The sequence below is a fragment of the Cucumis melo genome, chromosome 5, assembly GCF_025177605.1.
Source record: "Cucumis melo cultivar AY chromosome 5, USDA_Cmelo_AY_1.0, whole genome shotgun sequence".
Classification (NCBI taxonomy): domain Eukaryota; kingdom Viridiplantae; phylum Streptophyta; class Magnoliopsida; order Cucurbitales; family Cucurbitaceae; genus Cucumis; species Cucumis melo.
This window is the reverse complement of record NC_066861.1, coordinates 18,990,865-19,001,093: the sequence shown is the minus strand read 5'-3', so window position 1 is coordinate 19,001,093 and position 10,229 is coordinate 18,990,865.

Below are 10,229 nucleotides of genomic sequence, written 5' to 3'. Positions count from 1 at the left end.
CCGTAATGGTTTGCTTTACAGACCACCAAAATATAGTAGTTCCTCCACATGTAAACAGATAACCTGGTTGAGATCTTGTTTTGTGTAGGTAGATAAATATTCAGCATTCGCATAACCAACTTGTAACGACCCAACTTTCCGGACTAAGCTGAGGTCACTACTCAATACCAAAACTCGACCACACAACATAAAATTCATAACGGACCGGTTACGATTTCTTAAAACGTTAGAAATATTACAAAAAAACAGTATCGGGCCCTATTTTAAATCACAGTCACAAAAGTTTCAAATAAAAACTCAGGTCATCAACTCAACATCACAAAACCACATATTCTAACAAAAAAAAAAAACATCAGCGGAAGCAATAAGAAAACCAGACGCGTCCATATGGCCTTCACGCATCCTTCCTGCCTCTCGTCGGTCTGCCCCTCGCTGTGCCCTAACCTGAAAAGTTAAAGAAGAGAAAAGGGTGAGTATAAACATACCCAGTAAGGGACCCACTACTGGGCCCGTTAGGGGACAACAGTTAACTTCCTATTCGGGGGTACCCTACATAACAGTCTAGTGGTTCCGTAGAACGCACATATCAGTCTAGTGCTCCCGAAGGATGCACACATCAGTCTAGTGCTCCCGAAGGATGCACACATCAGTCTAGTGCTCCCGAAGGATGCACCTATCAGTCTAGTGCTCCCGAAGGATGCACACATCAGTCTAGTGCTCCCGAAGGATGCACACATCAGTCTAGTACTCCCGAAGGATGCACATATCAGTCTAGTGCTCCCGAAGGATGCACATATCCGTAAGGCACACTACCCCATAGATGAAGCTAACCATTACCCCTCAGTCCATACTAAACCGTCTACAACAGTCACACCCCAACGGCATTCATATTACAGTTCCGTCATAGGCTTTGTCAGTCAGATAGTATAGGTTTAAACAACTACACCCTCAGTTGCTATACGCGTCACCAATTCGCACACCATTAGGGAAAACCCTAGACCCAATCAACTAACCAACCAAAACCGGACTCACTGTCCTTCCCCGTCCAAACTCCATGATCAACATCCAGACCAATGATTACTACATACTGAACCGTAACTTCAAGGTCCATCAACATAAAATCCCAATCTACAATTAGCAGTCACAGTACCTTTACATCAGACAAAATATAATAACAGTGCTTAACAGTCAACACACATACAGTTATTCAGTACAGTCACTAACGTGTAATCCCCTGTGGATTACTACGTTTCCAGCCTCGATCCGAGATCCAGTAGTAGGAAAACCCTTACCTGATACTCGGTTATGCCCCTCGATCGAGTCCGCGCTCAACGGATCCACCTAAACGAAAACACGAAGGTTTTAATCGATGACACTAGCAGAAGTCATTTTAAAATGGTCCTAAGCACATCCGTTGACTTACCCGAGGAAAGGAAAGCTATCTCCAATTTAACTTGCCGTGGGACCGTAAACTTGAGCGTCAACCCCTATTACCTTCAAGGAACGAAAGATAGGGCCCAGTCTTACTCTAATATTCAAACTCGACACGGTTATGGCAACACTGGGTAAATTACCAAAATGATACTTACCGAAGACTCACCGTGACCCGGAGTGGAGGAAGGAAGGCTTAGGTGGCTCGGTGAACAGGGAGCTCGGCTTGGCTTGGAGGTGATCGGCTTGGCTCGGCTCGGCTCGCGGCTTGGGTTGGCCAGCTCGCGGCTCGGCTCGGCTCGGTTCGGCTCATTGCTCGGCTCGGTCCTCGGTTCGGTCCTCGGCTCGGTTCGGTTTTTGGCTCGGGTACGGCTCGCGGCTCGACTGGGATTCACGACTCGCGGCTCACATTCGGCTCGATCATCAGCTTGGATTCACGGCTCGGGTCGGTTTGAATGAGGGTTCTCGGGTCGGGTCGGCTTGATGGGAAAAATCCGCGACTGATGGAGGTTCGCCGTCGGTTGCTCGACGAACGACGCGGCGGATGGCGGCTTGACGTCGGCAGACGTGGTCGGATGAAGGACGCACGGCGGCGTCCGGTTACGTGAGGCCGAGAGGGATATCGGAAATGGGGCGTCGCGATGGCTGTTCGATTGCGGAGACGGAGACGACGACGGGCGACAACCCAAGAGATGGAAACGGAGATGAAGTCGGAGACGGGGATGGAGGCGGCGGCGTGAGCGGAAGAGAGATGGTGGCGACGGAGCTGAAACGAAAGGAAGGAAAAGTCGGGCTGCAGCGGCGCGAGGAAGAAAACGAAAATGGATGGGGAAGGAGGCGCACGTTCTTAGGGTTTTTTTTTTTAAAAAAATAATATTATATATATATATTAAATAAAAATAAAAAAAATAATTTATAATAAAACATTAATACTAATTAGTTATAATAATATTAAATAATAATATTAATATTTATATTAAGTAAATAGTAAAAGGAAAAATATTAACATTAAAATTGAAATGACAATAATACTCAATACTAATAATATAATTAATATTATATTATTAAAATTCACTTAAAATGCTAAAATTTTTACCTCGAGCTTCGGGGCGTTACATTCTTCCCTCCTTAGGGAACTTTCGTCCTCGAAAGTTTTGCCCCTCGAACAGCTTGGGATAACGAGACCTCATGTCATCTTCTCGCTCCCATGTAGCCTCTTCCATCCGGTGATTCCGCCATAAGACTTTAACCAAAGGAATTTCTTTATTCCTCAACGTTTTCACCTCTCTAGCCAGCACCTCAACGGGTTGTTCAGTATAGCTCATGTTTTCATCAATCTCTAGTGGCTCGTAATCCACTACATGGGATGGATCTGGCACGTACTTCCTCAACATAGAGACATGAAACACATCGTGAACTGTCGAGAGTGATGGTGGCAACGCCAAGCGATAAGCCACAGGGCCAATCCGCTCCAGAATCTCAAACGGCCCAACAAAACGGGGACTCAGCTTTCCCCTCCTTTCGAATCGCAAGACACCTCTCATAGGTGCTACCTTTAAGAACACCTTGTCCCCTACCTCAAACTCAAGGTCCTTCCGCCTCACATCTGCATAACTCTTCTGCCTACTCTGAGCGGTATGCATGCGTGATCTAATCTTCAATATCGCTTCGTTAGTAGACTGAACTAACTCAGGACCCATCAATCTCTGCTCACCCACCTCACCCCAGCAAACCGGGGATCTACAACATTTGCTGTACAAGGCCTCAAATGGTGCCATGCCAATAGTAGCCTGATAACTGTTATTATAAGCAAATTCCATCAAATGCAAATGGGAGTCCCAGCTACCTGGAAATTCCAATGCACACGCCCGCAACATATCCTCTAAAACTTGGTTCAGACGCTCAGTCTGACCGTCAGTCTATGGATGGAAAGCTGTACTAAAGTCTAACCTCGTTCCCATAGCCGTCTGCAAACCCTTCCAGAATTTGGAAGTGAAACGGGCATCTCTATCAGAAACAATCGACACTGGCACTCCATGTAATCTCACTATCTCCGACATGTACAGCTGTGCCCACTTACTAGCAGTATAGGTGGATTTACCCAGAACGAAGTGCGCTGATTTGGTAAGCCTGTCCACCACAACCCAAATCACTGTAAAACCCCTCAGAGTTCTCGGCAGTCCTGTAATGAAATCCATGGATACGTTTTCCCACTTCCATTCCGGTATGCTCAAGGGTTGTAATAAACCCGCTGGTTTCTGCCTTGGTGCCTTAACCTGCTGACACACCAAGCATCTACTAACAAATTCTGCTACCTCCCTCTTCATGTTACGCCACCAATAAACCCGCTTCAGGTCCTGATACATTTTCGTACTACCCGGGTGCATGGAAAATGGGGAACTGTGAGCCTCAGATAATAATTCTGTCTTAATCGCACTATCTGACGGCACACAGAGGCGTCTCTCAAACACAAGTCCACCATCAGAGGATATGGAGAACCCCTCCGCTTGCCCTGCCTCTGCTAGGCCACGTTTCTCAACCAAATAAGGATCGTTACTCTGAGCACCAATGATCCTTTGCCTCAAAGTCGGCTGTACCGTTAACTGGGCTAACTGCATAGTGACTGCCCCCACTGACACTGCAATCTCGGCCCGCTCGAGATCCCGATGCAATGGGGCCTGTCGGGTAATAAGTGCTGCTGAATGTGATACCTTTCTACTAAGAGCATCAGCTACCACATTTGTCTTGCCTGGATGATACAGTATCTCACAATCGTAATCCTTCACTAACTCAAGCCACCTTCGCTGTCTCATATTCAATTCTTTCTGAGTAAAGAAGTATTTCAAGCTCTTATGATCCGTGAATATCTGTATCTTTTCACCATATAAATAATGCCTCCATATTTTTAAAGCAAAAACCACCGCTGCCAACTCTAAATCATGTGTAGGGTAGTTCTGCTCATGACTCTTCAACTGACGAGACGCATAAGCGACCACCTTACCCTGTTGCATCAAAACACAACCCAAACCCTTCTTGGAAGCATCACTATAAATCACGAAACTGCCAGAACCATCAGGTACAGTAAGAACCGGTGCGGTAACTAGCTTCTATTTAAGGTTCTGGAAACTATCCTCACACGCCTTGCTCCAAACAAAAGGAGCTCCCTTCCTGGTCAACTGAGTGAGAGGAGTAGCTATACGAGAAAAGTTCTCCACAAACCATCGATAATAACCTGCTAAACCCAGAAAGCTACGAACCTCACTGACTGTGGAAGGTCGGGTCCAACCGGTGACTGCCTCTATCTTAGCTGGATCCACAGAGACTCCAGCCTTAGAAACCACGTGGCCCAGAAAAGACACCTGCTTCAGCCAAAACTCGCATTTCGAGAACTTTGCATACAACTTATTATCCCGAAGTGTTTGCAGAACTATACGTAAATGCTCCTCATGTTCGGCCTCCGTCTTGGAGTATATCAAGATATCGTCGATAAACACGATCACAAAAGTATCTAGGAACTCCCTAAACACTCTGTTCATCAAGTCCATAAACACTGCCGGAGCATTCGTCAAACCAAAAGACATCACAATAAACTCGTAGTGTCCATATCTGGAACGAAATGCTGTCTTCGGTACATCCCCATCCTTAATCCTCAGCTGATGGTATTCCGACCGAAGATCAATCTTAGAGAACACTGTGGCTCCCTGTAACTGGTCAAATAGATCGTCGATCCTGGGCAAGGGATATCTGTTATTTACGGTTACCTTGTTCAACTCCCTATAGTCAATGCATAGACGCATCGATCCATCCTTCTTCTTAACAAATAAAACTGGCGCACCCCAAGGTGACACGCTCGGTCGAATGAATCCCTTATCAAGCAATTCTTGCAACTGCACCTTCAGTTCTTTCAGCTCTGCGGGGGCCATTCTGTAAGGGGCTCTGGATATAGGAACCGTGCCCGGCTCCAACTCTATGGCAAACTCAACCTCTCTGTGAGGAGGTAACCCTGGAAGTTCTTCAGGAAAGACATCCGGATAATCCCTCACCACCGGTTCTGATGACAGGGATACATCGACCTCTCTAGTATCCACCACGCTCGCTAAGATACCCCAAGTACCCTGACTGAGCAGTTTACTGGCCCTGATGGCTGAGATTACCTGAGGCAACGACCTTGACCCTCCTCCCTTAAATTTAAAACTGGCCATCGAGGGAGGGTTAAACGTTACCTCCTTACGGGAACAATCTATGCTGGCGTGGTTAGCGGCCAACCAATCCATACCCAGGATTACATCAAAGTTGAGCATATCCAGGACTAACAGCGTTACTTCAATCACATGGCCTGCTATCTCAATCTGGCATGCTTTCACCCTTTCCTTCGACAACATACACTCCCCGGAAGGAGTAGATACTGATAGAACATGGTGTAAGGGCTCTACCTCTAAGCGGGCATGCAACACAGATGCGGAAAAGATAAAAGAATGTGACGATCCCGAATCAAACAAAACTAAGGCGTAATGCCCCAATACTGGAAGCGTACCTGTCACCACCGTGCCTGCCCTCTCAGCCTCAGTCTTGTTGGTAGCAAATACCCTACCCTGATGTGGAGCACCTGCTCCCTGATTCTGCGTGTTCCCCGTAAGTCTCAACGGGCATCTATCAGCTGTATGACCCTCTTGCCTACACTTAAAGCAAGTCCTGGTCCCGAATAAGCAACGACCCAGATGGTGCTTTCCACAAGTGGTACACAACGGCTTCCCTCTGGCAGCTTCCCCTACCTCAAAAGGTTTCTGCTGGAAGCGGCGAAACTCGCCACCTGACCTGAAGTTCCGCTGTGGCACTGGAACAGGCTGCTGCTCAGCCTTCCTCTTCTGTCCCGATGTTGAACCTCTACCAGCGGTCTTAGACGAGTTAGCCCTCTCCTGTAAACTGAGATCCACTGCCAGGCGCAGTGCATCGGCATGAGTAGCGGGTCGGAAAGCTCGGACCAAACCCTGAATGTCCAGTCGGAGGCCTCTAACAAACTTATCAGCTCAGGCCGCCTCGGTCGCTATCATCTCGGGAGCGAAGCGGGATAACATGTCGAACTTCACATCATACTGCTCCACTGTCATGTCACCCTGCTCTAAGTTCAGGAACTCCTGCCGCTTGGAATCTCTCAAACTAACAGAGAAGAATTTCGCATAGAAACTCTCCTTAAACTGTTGCCACGTGATCTGACTCACATTACCACCTAGCATTCTCTCTGTAGTCTCCCACCATGCAGTACCTCTGTCAGTCAACATCAAAACAGCACACTGAACTTTCTGATCCTCAGGGCATTTCATGTATCGGAATATGGTCTCCAAAGACGATAACCACAGCTGAGCCCCGGTGGGGTCCTCCAAAGACCCATCGAATGTCGTGGGATTATACTTCCTGAAATCCCTGAGGTGCTTAGCCTCTGCTGACAACTGATCCGGCACAACCTGGGGCGCAACTGGTACTGGAGCTGGAGCAGGAGCTGGTGCTGGAGCTGGCGGGGCAGGCTGCTGCTGCTCCCGCATCTGCATAATCAAATCTCTAAACCTCTGCTCCATGGCAGCTAGATCCGCATGAGTAACTGGCGCAGTCGGGTCAGTGGCTTTGGCTACGGTCTGCACCTCAGGCTGGACGCGTCCTGCTCCTCTTCCTCGGCCTCCTCGGCCACCCCTACGTGCACCTCTCCTTGGCGGCATTTCCCTAACAACCACCAGTGATCCCTTTAGTCATAAATGGTAATTAACTTTGCAAGTTAACTTAGGTAAGGTAATGCATATAGAGTTATACATATACTTTCATGAGAGCGTACCTGACGAGTGGCAAGGATCGTTTTAGCCATAAGGACACAAAACACAGACTCACATTATAAGTCAGTCTACAGAACCTAAAACTTAGGCTCTGATACCAACTGTAACGACCCAACTTTCTGGACTAAGCTGAGGTCACTACTCAATACCAAAACTCGACCACACAACATAAAATTCATAACGGACCGGTTACGATTTCTTAAAACGTTAGAAATATTACAAAAAAACAGTATCGGGCCCTATTTTAAATTACAGTCACAAAAGTTTCAAATAAAAACTCAGGTCATCAACTCAACATCACAAAACCACATATTCTAACAAAAAAAAAACATCAGCGGAAGCAATAACAAAATCAGACGCGTCCATATGGCCTTCACGCATCCTTCCTGCGTCTCGTCGGTCTGCCCCTCGCTGTGCCCTTACCTGAAAAGTTAAAGAAGAGAAAAGGGTGAGTATAAACATACCCAGTAAGGGACCCACTACTGGGCCCGTTAGGGGACAACAGTTAACTTCCTATTCGGGGGTACCCTACATAACAGTCTAGTGGTTCCATAGAACGCACATATCAGTCTAGTGCTCCCGAAGGATGCACACATCAGTCTAGTGCTCCCGAAGGATGCACCTATCAGTCTAGTGCTCCCGAAGGATGCACATATCAGTCTAGTGCTCCCGAAGGATGCACATATCAGTCTAGTGCTCCCGAAGGATGCACATATCCGTAAGGCACACTACCCCATAGATGAAGCTAACCGTTACCCCTCAGTCCATACTAAACCGTCTACAACAGTCACACCCCAACGACATTCATATTACAGTTCCGCCATAAGCTTTGTCAGTCAGATAGTATAGGTTTAAACAACTACACCCTCAGTTGCTATACGCGTCACCAATTTGCACACCATTAGGGAAAACCCTAGACCCAATCAACTAACCAACCAAAACCGGACTCACTGTCCTTCCCCGTCCAAACTCCATGATCAACATCCAGACCAATGATTACTACATACTGAACCGTAACTTCAAGGTCCATCAACATAAAATCCCAATCTACAATTAGCAGTCACAGTACCTTTACATCAGACAAAATATAATAACAGTGCTTAACAGTCAACACACATACAGTTATTCAGTACAGTCACTAACGTGTAATCCCCTGTGGATTACTACGTTTCCAGCCTCGATCCGAGATCCAGTAGTAGGAAAACCCTTACCTGATACTCGGTTATGCCCCTCGATCTAGTCCGCGCTCAACGGATCCACCTAAACGAAAACACGAAGGTTTTAATCGATGACACTAGCAGAAGTCATTTTAAAATGGTCCTAAGCACATCCGTTGACTTACCCGAGGAAAGGAAAGCTATCTCCAATTTAACTTGCCGTGGGACCGTAAACTTGAGCGTCAACCCCTATTACCTTCAAGGAACGAAAGATAGGGCCCAGTCTTACTCTAATATTCAAACTCGACACGGTTATGGCAACACTGGGTAAATTACCAAAATGATACTTACCGAAGACTCACCGTGACCCGGAGTGGAGGAAGGAAGGCTTAGGTGGCTCGGTGAACAGGGAGCTCGGCTTGGCTTGGAGGTGATCGGCTTGGCTCGGCTCGGCTCGCGGCTTGGGTTGGCCGGCTCGCGGCTCGGCTCGGCTCAGTTCGGCTCATTGCTCGGCTCGGCTCAGTCCTCGGCTCGGTCCTCGGCTCGGCTCGGTCCTCGGTTCGGTCCTCGGCTCGGTTCGGTTTTTGGCTCGGGTACGGCTCGCGGCTCGACTGGGATTCACGACTCGCGGCTCACACTCGGCTCGATCTTCAGCTTGGATTCACGGCTCGGGTCGGTTTGAATGAGGGTTCTCGGGTCGGGTCGGCTTGATGGGAAAAATCCGCGACTGATGGAGGTTCGCCGTCGGTTGCTCGACGAACGACGCGGCGGATGGCGGCTTGACGTCGGCAGACGTGGTCGGATGAAGGACGCACGGCGGCGTCCGGTTACGTGAGGCCGAGAGGGATATCGGAAATGGGGCGTCGCGATGGCTGTTCGATTGCGGAGACGGAGACGACGACGGGCGACAACCCCATAGATGGAAACGGAGATGAAGTCGGAGACGGGGATGGAGGCGGCGGCGTGAGCGGAAGAGAGATGGTGGCGACGGAGCTGAAACGAAAGGAAGGAAAAGTCGGGCTGCAGCGACGCGAGGAAGAAAACGAAAATGGATGGAGAAGGAGGCGCACGTTCTTAGGGTTTTTTTTTTAAAAAATAATATTATATATATATTAAAAAAAATAATAATTTATAATAAAACATTAATACTAATTAGTTATAGTAATATTAAATAATAATATTATTATTTATATTAAGTAAATAGTAAAAGGAAAAATATTAACATTAAAATTGAAATGACAATAATACCCAATACTAATAATATAATTAATATTATATTATTAAAATTCACTTAAAATGCTAAAATTTTTACCTCGAGCTTCGGGGCGTTACACAACTAGATCAAAGTTTGATTTATTTGAATAAAACAAACTCATATCAATTGTCCCTCAAAGTTAACAAAGTATATGCTTAACTCCATTTCAATGTCTTTTTGTTGGAGAAGAACTATATTTTGCTAATAAATTTACTAAAAATGCTATATCTCATCTCGTGTTATTAACAAGATACATTAGTGCACCTATTGCACTAAGGTATGGTATTTCAGGAACAAGTAATTCTTCATTATCTTCTCGAGGTCGAAAGATACCACTTTTTATATCTAGTGATCGAACCACCATTGGAATGTTCAATAGGTATGCTTTGTCCATGTAGAATCTTTTAAAATCTTTTATGTATATGTCAATTGATGAATAAAAATTTCATCGGCTAAATGCTCGATTTGCAAGCCAAGGAAAAAATTTGTTTTGCCTAGATCTTTCATTTCAAATTCCTTTTTGAGATATTCTATTGTCTTTGAAAGCTCTTCGGGAGTTCCAAT